The sequence below is a fragment of the Mirounga angustirostris genome, unplaced genomic scaffold (genome assembly GCF_029215605.1).
Source record: "Mirounga angustirostris isolate CCGP_5_RB_7025 unplaced genomic scaffold, mMirAng1.0.hap1 SCAF_16, whole genome shotgun sequence".
Taxonomy (NCBI): domain Eukaryota; kingdom Metazoa; phylum Chordata; class Mammalia; order Carnivora; family Phocidae; genus Mirounga; species Mirounga angustirostris.
In genome coordinates, this window is record NW_026991724.1 from 35,146,623 (window position 1) to 35,161,612 (window position 14,990).

Genomic DNA, 14,990 nt, shown 5'->3' on the forward strand with positions numbered 1-14,990 from the left:
TCTGCCAGCTTCGGTTGTCTTTTCCCCCAAGCCAACCAACTGTTTTGTGACTCTACCACTTCCTGCAGATGAGCCCTCATCAGAGGTATCAGTCTTAGATCAGGAGCTTCTGAAGGAATGAAGTTTCCCTATTCATTTTTCTTTTTTTTTTTTTAAGATTTTATTTATTCATTTGAGACACAGAGATACGGAGAGAGAGAGAGCACGAGCAGGAAAAGAGGCAGAGGGAGAGGGAGAAGCAGGCTCCCCGCTGAGCCAGGAGCCCGATGTGGGGCTCGATCCCAGGACCCTGGGATCATGACCCGAGCTAAAGGCAGACGCTTAACCATCTGAGCCACCCAGGTGCCCCTATTCATTTTTCACCCATCACACAAAGATGGGAATTCTCAAGGGCAGGGGCACCATCAGTTGGTACCTCTTCTAGCTTGCATGCCAGGAAATCTGCTTTCATACCCTTTCAACACCATTCTAAAAAGAAGGGTCCAACAGTCACTACAGACAGTGGTAATAAAAATTATTTTCCAGACACCCGCACACCATTGTGCACCTCTTTAAACTTCCAGAGAGGCCATGGTCAGGGAATGAGGGTCAGATTCATTTACTCATTCAACAGATAATTACTAGTGCCCACTGTGTTGTATTGCTGTTGTAGGTACAAGGCTGAACAAGATGGACAAGCTCTCTTCTCTCCTGACACTTACATCCTATTCAGGGAAACACACACCCACATTGAAGAAGTTGAGAAAGCATCCCAATCACTATCTATGGGACCTCCTTGATCAGAGGAGGGTAATACCACCTGACCTGCCCACCCTACATATCTGTGTCCAGGTCAGGTGAAGCCAAGGGTGTGGAAGGAGTTGGGAATCTGAGGACAGTGAAAGCATGTTCATCACTCACCTGGTCCATCCCCGTAGCTTCTCCCAGGTGGAGAAGAGCTATACCTTCCAGTACATAGGAGGAAGTGGTTAGGTAACATCTCTAGTGTTTACCTAGAAGTTATACTTGGGTTGGACAACTGCTGTATCAATGTTTAGAATTCACAAGAAAATAGACCCCCATCCATAAAGATTCACTGTTTCACAGCAAATTAAGGTATTTTACCCTAAAAATTAGTTTTGGGGCATCTACACCAAAGCCTGTAGCTTTGTGTTTGAATGTTTCTTATAAAAGTGGGTTTAGTGAATATTAATGGTATTCAAAGATGGGAGAGTATGGAAGTATCATCTTGGCTACTCTCCAATTTTATAGCTTGGAAAACTGCAGTCTGGAGAGAGGACCTGACTCATCAGAGGCTGCCCAGCTGGTGAGAGCAGAGCAGAACAGGACCAGGACTTAAGAAATCCACAAGATGTGGATTTCTCCACAAGAAATCACAAAAATGGCCTTCCCTGTGAATCTCTCTGACTCATTCAGTACATTCCTACTGAGCACCTTTCAATCCAGGGTCCTTGGGTAAGCACTCAGGACAAGAGTGTTCTTAAAATAAGTTTACCAGGTGTTTTTGTGGGAATTCTGATTCAGGAGCTCCAAAGTGGGCACCTGTATTTATAACAAGTGCCCCTGAGTTATTCTGGGAACCAGACAAGCTGCAATACCAGCCTGACTGGCTTGGGGCATTGTTTTGATCCAAGCTGAGCATGACCATCTTAGAGCACACATCCCTGGGATCCCCTCCAGTGACACTTCATAATCATTTAATTTTATTTCAAAAGCCTTCCTGGGTAAGCCTGATGCACACCATGTGCCTGGGAACTCCTGACAATATAGGTAAGACCACTATTACAGAGACCACACACCTGTATTCAAATCCCAGCTCCCTAGTTACAGACTGTGTCACCTGGGGTAAAGGCACTTCTCTGCTGCAAACCACAAGAAGAATGGCAATGGAACCTATCTCTGAGGGCTCTTGTGAAAATTAAATTAAATGGTTCATGTTGAGCACAGTGTCCAGCACATGGGCACACAATGAATGTTAGCTATTGTTTTATTTTATGTAGTCTGGCAAACCTACACTTACCCGATAGCCTAAACCTCCATGTGAAGCTACAGTTCCATGGTGTAATGAAGATAAGCAATGTTGGAAGAGAGCATGTAACCAGACATTTTGTACTAAGAAAACAAATGCTAAGAGCTCTATACATACGGACTTTCAACATTGAGCAAAGAGAATGTATTCCCCATTGTGAAAACTGCCCCTCCCTTCTCCACATCTAACCAACAGCCTTCCTGTGTCCCCTCAACTTAGGGACATTACCTAACTTGGCCTTGGTAAGGACAGCCTTCCTATGTGTCCCCCCAACTTAGGGATGTTACCTAGCACAAGCATTTCAGTAAAGGAAGCATTTGGAGTTACCTTTACACACATTATGGACTTCTCAGAAAATCCTCGAATCTTTCAAGGTTACCCAAGAACACTGTTGAACTGATGGAGATGCTCTGAATCAGGCCACTTTTTTAGCAACTTCCCTGATTAGGGGTTACTGAAAGCCATCCATTTTGGTGTTCTGCAAAGAGATTATCCCATTCCAGGGAATAAGACTATTTCAAAGGAGCTAAGAAAATAAACAGACTTTTCCTGTATTAAAGCGTCTGCCTTCTTTGAACTTCTCATTTTTAGAATATCTCCACTGATAAGGACAAATGCAATTTTCACCATCAGTGGATCTGAACAGACAATTACATTAAGGCAAATAAGACAGGGTGAGGGCAATGATGTAAATCACACTGTGTGCATCTAATGTGCAAACAAACCCTCAGATAAAAATGAACCCTCAAAAAGCAGTCAACAATTATTACTCTTTTTTTTTCATCTAATCAGGATGCAATTTGCATAAACATTGCTCTACCTACAACCTCCACAAAATCATTTGCTGGCATTGGAGTTCTGGGGAGAAGGTAGAATTCAGCCAATTTGCAAAAGGTTTTTCCTTAGGAAACCATTCAACCTCCTGGGGAAGGGCTTACAGGTGGCTAATAAAAAGAATGTCCTCACTATTACAGCATTTCAGGCCCACAAGGTTCTCTCACATCCAGTTGCCATTCGGTCCTCCCCACAACCCAGTGAGTTTGACAACAGAGAGCCTCTCTTATCTTTATAATGGAGATAATTGGTCTCACAGTAAGTGGCAGGACCAGAACTGGAGTCTTACTTTCCACTGGACCAGGCTAGGGTTGTCTCTAAAGTCTTTGCCCAGGTGATGAGTATTAGCCCATCCAGTAGATTCTCCCAGGCCTGATGCTGCTCTGACTCCTCAGCACAGAATTGAACAATGCTATAGAGCAAAGCAAGGAACTTGGAAAGAGGCAGCAAAAACTGCACTCAGCATAGCTGAGATTTACATTTTTTGCAAGGGGTGTTTGAGCCAGCCAAGCGGGGGAAGCAAAAGGTCAAGCTCATAGAATAAACTCATGTTGAGCTTTTGTGTTGCTGGAGAAAGGGAAAGAAATGATATTCAGGAAAAGAGTGTCAGGGAAACCACGGGGAGGGTAAGATGGAGCAAGGCATGAATGCACAGGCAGAGAAAGGCAACAGCCTGCTCTTTAAAACCTCCCCAGTGCTTGGCATCAGAGAACAGAGGCCCAGGCTGATATGCTTCTGAAAGGAAGCTGGAAGCTCATGGGGTATTATTTGTGGGCCTCAAAGGCATGGCAGTCCACGTTTGATGAAGATCTGAGTTCTAGCCAATGCTGGTGTGCCAAAAAAAGTGTAGGCTCTCCACAGCCCACCCTACTACTTGGCCTTTGACATGCTTCTGCATCCCCCTGGCTGCTGACAGGGCTGGTGGAGGACACTTTTGCTGCTTCTCTGTGGAAGAGGCAAGCACAGGGCAAGCATGGGACAGAGAGAGGAAGGGATTGGGGAAGAGGACTCCAGTCTCTGGGGAGATTTGGCTTCCCCAGAAAAACAAGGGAGAATCCATGAAAGGGTTCAGCCAGAGCAACCTTGCTCTGCTGCTTTATGTATCATCTCCAGCTAAGAAAATGAAGGGTCCAAGGATGACAAAATGGTATCTATCATTGCTGGGGGGAAACAACAGCTTGCAAAACACTGCCTATGTACTTACTAAGGCCCTTTCCAGATCTGAGGTTCTAAGATTCTCCCCTCTCCAGCAAAAAAAGGATCTGCTTCATTCTTTAACCCAATATTTTCCTGAGGTGGGAATTAATGTATTACCAGGCATTTTATATGGTACTTAGAAAGCATTGAGCGCTGTGAATTGTGCAAGACTGTTGAATCACAGATCTATACCTCTGAAACAAATAATACAATATATGTTTTAAAAAAAAGAAAGAAGAAGATAGCAGGAGGGGAAGAATGAAGGGGGAGAAATCGGAGGGAGAGATGAACCATGAGAGATGATGGACTCTGAAAAACAAACTGAGGGTTCTAGAGGGGAGGGGGTGGGAGGATGGGTTAGCCAGGTGATGGGTATTAAAGAGGGCACATTCTGCCTGGAGCACTGGGTGTTATACACAAACAATGAATCATAGAACACTACATCAAAAACTAATGATGTGATATATGGTGATTAACATAACAATAAAAAATTTTTAAAAAGAAAGCATTGTTTAACAATTATGCATTTATTTTAAAAAGGTATCTCATGTTTATAGCAACTGACACTGGGTTTGCATTTATGTTAATGACACCAAATGTCTTTTTAAAGTCAATTTATTTACACTTTTAAAAAGTAAGTCACTTTCATTATTCAGTAATTGTCAAGTAATAGCATGTGTTGGCCAGGGAGATGGCAAAAACCATGCAGTCTGATTCCCAGCAGTTGGGGAGTTGCTGTGCTGATCCTGTCGGTGGAGTCAGCTCAGCACTGGCATGGAAGCTAGTGGAGTGCCCAGCAAGCCACACAGACCCACTGAGAGTCCTAGACCAAGTCACTGTGAAGCAGTGACCACTGTGTGAGAATTCACAACTAGCCATTGCATGCCTCCCATCCCAGGGGCAAGGACAAGCTAAATACACAAGTCACAAGATAAGATAGCAAAGTCAAAGATCCTGCCCACAAAGGGTGGAGTAGGGGAGGCACAGTAAGTGAAAAGAATGGATACCAATTTTTTGTGAGCTTGTGTCCAACACAAACTCTGCCCTCTAGCCAGGCTGGTCTAGCACTGTCCCATAACCGTGCTATTAACTTTCATCCCCATACCTTTGTTTTCCTGCCAGAAATGACCTCTGTTTTCCTCTCTATCTTTTGGACCTCATGTTCTGCCTTCTCCCTGAAGCCTTCCTTGATCATTCCAATATTACAAATATTCTGGTGCCTCCCTTTACCATTTTCCATGCACTTACCCCTATTGATTCAACCCAACCTGCTTTCCCCCCCAGCAGGAAATGCACACCACTGATGATGTGTGGGATGATTTAAGGGTAAACTGACTCAACCTTAAAATAAACTGAGGGCTCTAGAGGGGAGGGGGTTGGGGGATGGGTTAGCCTGGTGATAGGTATTAAAGAGGGCACATATTGAATGGAGACTGGGTGTTATAGGCAAACAATGAATCATGGAACACTACATCAAAAACTAATGGTGTAATGTATGTTGATTAATGTAACATAATAAAATTAAATAAAAAATAACATTAAATCACAGAGTGAGAAAGTCACTTCTTTTTTGCTTCTATGTCAGTGCTTCTGATTAAGTCAAGAAGAAAGTCTCAGTTTGGTACTAATATGTCTTTTTTTTATTATTATTATGTTCAGTCAGCCAATATACAATACTATATGTCTTTAACAACACTTGCTAATCTCCCTTCTTAACAGAGAGAGAGTTCTGGATGAGAACCCTCATCATGTGAAATGATACTTTATGTGGAAAACCCAAAAGACTCCACCCCAAAACTGCTAGAACTCATACAGGAATTCAGTAAAGTGGCAGGATAGAAAATCAATGCACAGAAGTCAGTGGCATTCCTATACACCAACAACAAGACAGAAGAAAGAGAAATTAAGGAGTCGATCCCATTTACAATTGCACCCAAAACCATAAGATACCTAGGAATAAATCTAACCAAAGAGACAAAGGATCTGTACTCAGAAAACTATAAAATACTCATGAAAGAAATTGAGGAAGACACAAAGAAATGGAAAAACGTTCCATGCTCATGGATTGGAAGAACAAATATTGTGAAGATGTCAATGCTACCTAGAGCAATCTACACATTCAATGCAATCCCCATCAAAATACCATCCACTTTTTTCAAAGAAATGGAACAAATAATCCTAAAATTTGTATGGAACCAGAAAAGACCCCGCATAGCCAGAGGAATATTGAAAAAGAAAAGCAAAGCCGGCGGCATCACAATTCCGGACTTCAAGCTCTATTACAAAGCTGTCATCATCAAGACAGCATGGTACTGGCACAAAAACAGACACATAGATCAATGGAACAGAATAGAGAGCCCAGAAATGGACCCTCAACTCTATGGTCAACTAATCTTTGACAAAGCAGGAAAGAATGTCCAATGGAACAAAGACAGTCTCTTCAACAAATGGTGTTGGGAAAATTGGATAGCCACATGCAGAAGATTGAAACTGGACCATTTCCTTACACCACACACAAAAATAGACTCCAAATGGTTGAAAGACCTCAATGTGAGACAGGAGTCCATCCAAATCCTAAAGGAGAACACAGGCAGCAACCTCTTTGACCTCAGCTGAAGCAACTTCTTCCTAGAAACATCGCCAAAGGCAAGGGAAGCAAGGGCAAAAATGAAGTATTGGGACTTCATCAAGATAAAAAGCTTTTGCAAAGCAAAGGAAACAGTCAACAAAACCAAAAGACAACCGACAGAATGGGAGAAGATATTTGCAAATGATGTATCAGATAAAGGGCTAGTATCCAAAATCTATAAAGAACTCATCAAACTCAACACCCAAAGAACAAATGATCCAATCAAGAAATGGGCAGAAGACATGAACAGACATTTTTCCAAAGAAGACATCCAAATGGCCAACAGACACATGAAAAAGTGCTCAATATCGCTCAGCATCAGGGAAATCCAAATCAAAACCTCAATGAGATACCACCTCACACCAGTCAGAATGGCTAAAATTAACAAGTCAGGAAACGACAGATGTTGGCGGGGATGCGGAGAAAGGGGAACCCTCCTACACTGTTGGTGGGAATGCAAGCTGGTGCAGCCACTCTGGAAAACTGTATGGAGGTTCCTCAAAAAGTTGAAAATAGAGCTACCCTATGACCCAGCAATTGCACTACTGGGTATTTACCCCAAAGATACAAAAGTAGGGACCCGAAGGGGTACGTGCACCCCGATTTTTATAGCAGCCATGTCCACAATAGCCAAACTGTGGAAAGAGCCAAGATGTCCATCGACAGATGAATGGATAAAGAAGAGGTGGTATATATATACAATGGAATATTATGCAGCCACCAAAAGGAATGAGATCTTGCCATTTGCAATGACGTGGATGGAACTGGAGGGTATTATGTTGAGTGAAATAAGTCAAACAGAGAAAGACATGTATCATATGACCTCACTGATATGAGGAATTCTTAATCACAGGAAACAAACTGAGTGTTGTTGGAGTGGGGGGTGGGGTGGGAGGGATGGGGTGACTGGGTGATAGACACTGGGGAGGGTATGTGCTCTGGTAAGCGCTGTGAATTGTGCAAGACTGTTGAATCTCAGATCTGTACCTCTGAAACAAATAATGCAATATATGTTAAGAAAAAAAGAAGAAGAAGCAGGTAGCGGGAGGGGAAGAATGAAGCGGGGGAAATCGGAGGGGTAGACGAACCATGAGAGACGATGGACTCTGAAAAACAAACTGAGGGTTCTAGAGGGGAGGGGAGTGGGAGGATGGGTTAGCCTGGTGGTGGGTATTGAGGAGGGCACATTCTGCATGGAGCACTGGGTGTTATGCACAAACAATGAATCATGGAACACTTCATCTAGAACTAATGATGTAATGTATGGGGATTAACATAAGAATAAAAAAAAACCATACTCATCACATTTCATTCACACAACTACTCTGTGAAGAGACCTCTATTACTCATTTATTCATTCGACAGCTTTCTTTGAGTGTCTACTATGTGCCTGATATTATGCCAGCCACACACCATAGTTAATCATCTTCCTCCTCCCTGCCAGGTGCCTTTTGGGGCCCAACTGTAACATGGGAAATAAGAATGTGCCCTTGTTAGCAGGTTTTACAGATGCTTGGCATTTTATCTGTCCCTACAAACCCATTTTGGAACAAGGGAGTGGAATAAAGACATTTGATTTATTACTGAAAAAAAAAAAAGAACCTTCATCATGCATTAATATCCATCTAGAATTTAATGATATTATTTTGTTTTTATTGTACCGGTTTTTAATTAAAGCAAAGTTATTCTGCTTTTTCACTTGGCATCATGATTTTTAAATCAATATATTTAAACAAAAGTCTAATCAATTTACAGAAAATATTATGTGCATATAACAATGCATTTATACATAAGGTGCCATGTGGACATAGCAAATATTGGGAAGGTGGTATAACAAGGACTGAAATTTGGAAAAACACTCTCAGACTTTCTTGTGAGCATGGTTAATCTGTTCATCTTCACATGGCAGAGGTCAACCAGGATGAGCAGGAGTTAGAACCTGGCACTAGCTTGCCTGGCTTCCTGATTGACTCCTTCATCATCTAGACTCTCTTTCCAATTCCAACACCTCACTCATTCTTCTTTTAGGAATAGTTAGCGTGCAGGTGACAGAAACAACCAACAACAGCAACAAAAGACAAGTAAACAGAGAGACAAAACAAATATATTGGAAGGAGAATGGGGACCCACAGAAACAAGAGGTAGCTTCCAATTAAGGCAGCCCCTGAAGACCAAAAAGAGGAAGCACAAGAGTTTCTGGCAGGATGAAGCCATCATTGCCATGAAAGAATCTTAATGGACCACCCATCTGTGTGTCCCTCTCTCAAGATTCATAGGCTTGTGGGGGGTTTAATTGGCTGAGCCTAAGTCACAAGCCAGTGTGCTGGCTGCCCGAGGGAGAGAAGAGGAAAAGCACTATTCTCAGCTTCCCCAGCCAGAGGCAGGGCACTGTCTCCTCCAAGACCATACTCAATGGGGACTTCCTCCAGCACAGAAGGGATGGGTAGAAGCTGAACACCCCTAAACATGGCAAATGTTCATAAACACACACACACACACCCTTGCCTCTGCTCTGCATCTCATCCCTGTCCCACTTCCTAAAGTTCTTCCCTCTCTTAACCACCCTCTCTCTCCCTCAGCTGTATTTAATCTCTCCCTCTGCTGGCCCTTTTCCTTTAGCCTATGAATATGTTTCAAACTCTCCTATCATTAAAAACCTCCTTTACCCATTCCCTGCTTATAATCTATTATCACCTAATCTTTCCCTACCAAGAGTGTAAAAACCATTCACTCACTACCTACACTTCCTCCCGCCCACTTACTGCTCATCCCACTGCAGTCTGACTTCTGCCTCTTCCATCCTGGCACTCCCCTGAAAACTACTTTCCAAAGTTATGAACTTCAAGTTATTCAGTCTAAAGAGCACTTTCCAGTCTTGATGTCTCCCAGGTATTGATCACTCTCTGTTTTCCTGAAACACTCTTCCACCTTGGCTCCGGAGCACCTTCATCCAGTTCTTCATGGAGTAACTGTTCATGAGTCATCACTACACACCAGAGCAGACCCTGAGGTCAGAACTGGGGACTCAGGAATAAGCAGGATACCCAGAGTCTTGCTCTGAAGGTACTAAGAACTTAGTGGGAAGACCGGTAAACAGGCTAATGTCATAACTTTTGACATTGATGTGGCAGATTGGATTGTTGTCTCTAATGCTTCACTCCCTTCCCATGATGGAATTGTATGTATTCCCATGCCCTCTGCCTTGTGAATATGTGCTGTGGGTATCCCCTGCCCCTCTGACTTTGGGCTTGGCCATGTGGCTTGGTTTGGCCAATGGAATGTGAGCAGACATGAAGAGGTAGAGGCTTTAAATGTGCTCACACTCCTTGGCTTGGCTTCTTGCACTTCGGCTGCCTGCAATGGTAAAGAGCATGTCCTAGAAAGAAGACATGAGGAATAGACCTTGCCAAAACTGCCCCAGGTAACACCTCTACCCATGAGCAAGGAAATTCAATATTATTGTGAGCTACTGAGATTTGGCAGTTTGTTACACAACCTTGTAGCAGAAATCTGGCTCTCTGTGTGAAATCACTGACCCAGAGGGAGCACAGAGGGTGGGACTCAACCTTACTGTGGTTGATCAGGGAAGGTAGTGTTGATAACTAAGATGAACAGGTAAGAGCTGGTCAAGGGAAAGTGGAATGGGAACGGGGGCAAGGGATTCCTGGTGGAGGCAGCAAATGCGCTGAGAGGAGGGAATGAAACAGGCTTGAAACATACCCATTGTTTGCTTTAGCTAGAGCATGGACTGCAGGACCTTTTCATCCATTTCTCTGAGAAATCTCAGCTAGTCCTGTGACTTCCTTTATCATTTTTGTGCTGACTTCTCCTAAAATACATCTCCAACTCAGACTTCTCTCAAGCTTCAGGATCCCTTCTCCAACTGCCATTTTAATGTGGCTTTCATAGACAACATGTCCTAACCTTTCTTTCTCAGTTCCCTTAAACCTGCTTTATTGTGCTTCTGATCTTACCAGTAATTACCCCTGCCAGGGGCCCAGGCCAGAAGGCTTAACCTCATCTCAGTTGCTTAACCTCTCATCCAAACCACATCCAATAGATGATGAGGTTCTGTTAAGCATATATCTTTATCTCCCAAATTTGCTCCTGACTTTCCACACCTCTTTCCACTGCAAATTGTCATAGCACTGGTGGGCATTTTTACCTTATTTCTTTTTTTAAAAATTTTTTATTGTTATGTTAATCACCATACATTACATCATTAATCTTAGATGTAGTGTTCCATGATTCATTGTTTGTGCATAACACCCAGTGCTCCATGCAGAACGTGCCCTCTTTAATACCCATCACCAGGCTAACCCATCCTCCCACCCTGTTTTTACCTTATTTCTGATTGTTAGAGGTTTCTGATGGCTACGCTTTATCAAGTTGAGTAATTTTCCTTCTATTCCTAGCTTACTATGAGTTTTTTTTTTTTAAGACAAGGGTGTTGATTTTATAAATTTTTTTTTCCTGAATTGATTGCAATGATCACATAGAGTTTATTCTTTAATCAGTTACTGAAGTAGATGTCCTGAGGCATTTATCAACCATACTTGGTCATGATGTTGTGTTCCTTTCACTCAATGCTTAATTTCATGGAGGAGTGGGTTCTATTACCATTTCCACATTGATTTCTCCTAGCCAATATCTCCAACTCAGACTTTTTGCATCTATGTTCGTGACTGATATTGACTTCTGTCATTCAGTCTTTTAAGATTATATAATATTACATGAAATATTTTAATAATACCATGATAAATTCAGACAATAGGTTAGAACCCTTTACATCATTTTCTATAATCCGGAAAGTGTATGTATATGGATAATGGTCACTATATATGCATAAAAATGGATAATGGAAATTATCCATTCCTAAATGGTTTAGTAGAATTCACTTATAAAATTAATTGGACCTAACATATTTCTAGGGTTATATATCTTTCATTGTCTTTCCAATTTCTTGCATGATTATTGGTCTTCTCAGATATTTTTTTAAATCTCTACTCAATTTGATTTTATTAAATTTTATTTTATTTTCTATCTCATTAATAGAAATTAATTTTTACCAAATTCATTTAGGCTTTTAACTTTATTGGTTTATTCGTTATTTTTTCTAGCTTCCTATATGAAAGATTACTTCATTAAATTTCAGTATTTCTCAGCTTCCAGTGTATGCTCTCAAAGCTATACATTTTCCTGTAAGTACCACACTGGCCATCTCCCATTGGTTTTGATTTGTAGTGGTTTTATTGTCATTCATTAGAAATGGCTTATAAACAATCTGGCTATCTTCTTTTTTTTTTTTTAAGATTTTATTTATTTGACAGAGAGATACACAGCAAGAGGGGAACACAAGCAGGGGGAGTGGGAGAGGGAGAAACAGGCTTCCCGCCGAGCAGGGAGGCCAATGTGGGGCTCAATCCCAGGACACTGGGATCAGGATCTGAGCTGAAGGCAGACGCTTAACGACTGAGCCACCCAGGCGCCCCAATCTGGCTATCTTCTATGGTAAACTATTTCTCATTGTTTTTGGCTTTTTGGTTATTTTTCTCTTCCTCATATGCAATAGACAACACATTTTAAGTTTCCTATTGTAATTTTAATCAGGATTTTTTAATTGAGAGTTTTTAGTTTAACTGGGAAGAATTCATATTAGATTGCATGTAACTCCATTTGTCTAGATCTTCTTTTATGCCCGTCAGTGAATTTTAGCATTTCTCTTACATAAGTCTTAGGCATCTTTGGTTTGTTCTTGCTATTGTGAATGGGATCCTTTCCCCTTTATGTTTTCCAATTGGTTATTAATGATACAAGGATAACTAACCATTTTTGGGATGTTTGTATTTGACCATATTCCTAAACACTTTTGAGAATCAATAGTTATTTGGCTTATCCTCTTGCATTTTCTGTCAGAGAAAAGGCAATCAAAGTATCTGCAAACTATTGCTCAAAATAAATGCTAAATAAATATTTGTTGAATGAACATTTGTTGACTTTCTGAGCTTGTCTTCCAGGAAGTATAGACAATCTTATGCAATTTGGATGTCCTTTAAGAACCTTGCCCTATAGGAATCTTTCAACTTTTCTGAATACACTCTGAATTTTCTCCACAAATTCTTTGTACCTCTGTGATTTATTTTACCACATCACACAAGCTATTCTCTGGTCTTAAATAATTTAGAGGAATCAGAATGTAAAGAATTCATAGAGCATTCTCACAAATATTAGGGCCTCAGTGATGAATACTCTCATATTTCTGAAAGACCTTCCACTTCATATCTGAGCATCAAAAGTGGGAGTATCTCTATTCTTCCTCACTGCAAAAGGATATTATGGGAAAATGCCATCTCCTCTCAGAAAGCACAGACTAACCTTTTGTCTCTACATGCTCTTTCACACAGAGACTCTTTCCACAGAGAAGAAGTAGAAAAAAGAAATGCTGAAACTTGTCCTAGTGGCAGCACCAATCCAGGAGGACTTGAAAGAATTGAGAAATACAAACTGTCCTCCAAGAGACAAATTTGCTTTTTCTATATTTGATTTAAGCAATCCAAACTTAAAAAAAAAATCAATGAGGGCTAGGGAGGAGAAAGGAGGCAGGAAAATGAACCCTTTGAAAATTCCTCTAGAGAGCCAACTGAAGTCTATTAATATTAACACAAGGCACCTCTACCCTTGGATGCATTTGGAGATTCATGGGCTGGCTCTCGGGAACCCTGCTGTGCATGGTTCTTTTTGAATGTTAGGAATAAAACCCACGCCTCTGAGTAAGGCAGGAAAATGTCCATTTTCCTTTGTGTACACACTTTCATAGGAAGCTGCTGGAGGCATAGAAAAGAAGAAGGAAAACAATGAGAATTTTTAACCACAGGTTGTTCCTTGGCAAGGAAAATCCTTATTTAAGAATATTACAGGGTGAAGAATGAATAGGAGACAATGAAATAAAGCTCAAATTCATCTCAGAAAATTATTTCTTCCTGAGATGGACTCAATTACTGATGCTGCTTGGTGACTTGCAACCATTTGTGCCCAAAGCAGTTCAGTGAAAACAGCATGGAACCTTGGGCTGTAGACAGAAAATGACTGGAGGGAAGGAAGACTTTTAAAAAATTGGAAGAAAGAAAAGTAAGTGCTTCAGCCATTCCTTAGATACATACGGTTGCTTAGTAGGAATTCAGACTTGACCTAGAACACAAACAGATTCTTAACACTAGGCATCCAGACACTTAGCCACACTGCTCTACCTTGAGTTCTCTGCACAAGCACGCTTGTTTGCCTGTCTCATTGCCTCGTAACCTGCTAAATCCTACCAGTCTTTTTTTTTTTTTTAAGATTTTTATTTATTTATTTATTTGACAGAGAGAGACACAGCAAGAGAGGGAACACAAGCAGGGGGAGTGGGAGAGGGATAAGCAGGCTTCCTGCGGAGCAGGGAGCCTGATGCGGGGCTCGATCCCAGGACCCTGAGATCATGACCTGAGCCGAAGGCAGACGCTTAACAACTGAGCCACCTAGGCACCCCTACCAGTCTTTTAAGGTCAGCTGACATGTCACTTGCTCCAAGAATTCTCCCCTAATACTCCAGACCTCATGACTACTTCTATTGTAGTACCTATCACTCATGGTTATAATTGACCACTTAGTCATCTCTCTTTCCCCAAAGACTCTATGTCCATGGCATTGAATATTGCTCACCTGACACAGTGCCTGGTCCATGCTAAGAACTCAATAAATATTTCTTGAATGAATGAACAAGGTATAGACCAGCACAGCATTTCTGGAGGCAATAAGTCACCCTCACACCCTGGGGCTGCATTTCTGTTTGAAATGAAAGCATTTTCAAGGTTAAATATATTCCTGGAGTCACATTTAATTGGCCAGCATCCCAAACACTAAATCATTTAGTTCCAGGAGGAAGATTTTTTTTTTCCTCCCTCAGCAAACATTTCCTAAAGAAAAGCAGATGAGGTGACTGTTGGAAGAAAATGAAACATTACCATGGAGTGTGCAAAGACGTCCAAACACTGCCAAAGATGTCCCACGAGTTTGCCCACTTAGGGAATATCTATAAATATTTTCCTTGGTTAGGCTATTAAGACAAAATTATCTTGAAAACATCTTCTAAATGTTAAGTCACAAATGTTTTCTAATAATTCATTGCCCTTCTTTCCTCTCCTTTCAACACAATTGAGTGTCCTTCATTTCAGGACTACATTGGAAATCTTTGGCCTTCCTTACCATTTCTTTTGAGAAAAGGAAAACTTAAACAGTCAAGCTTCAGAGTTTGGTCAAAACAAT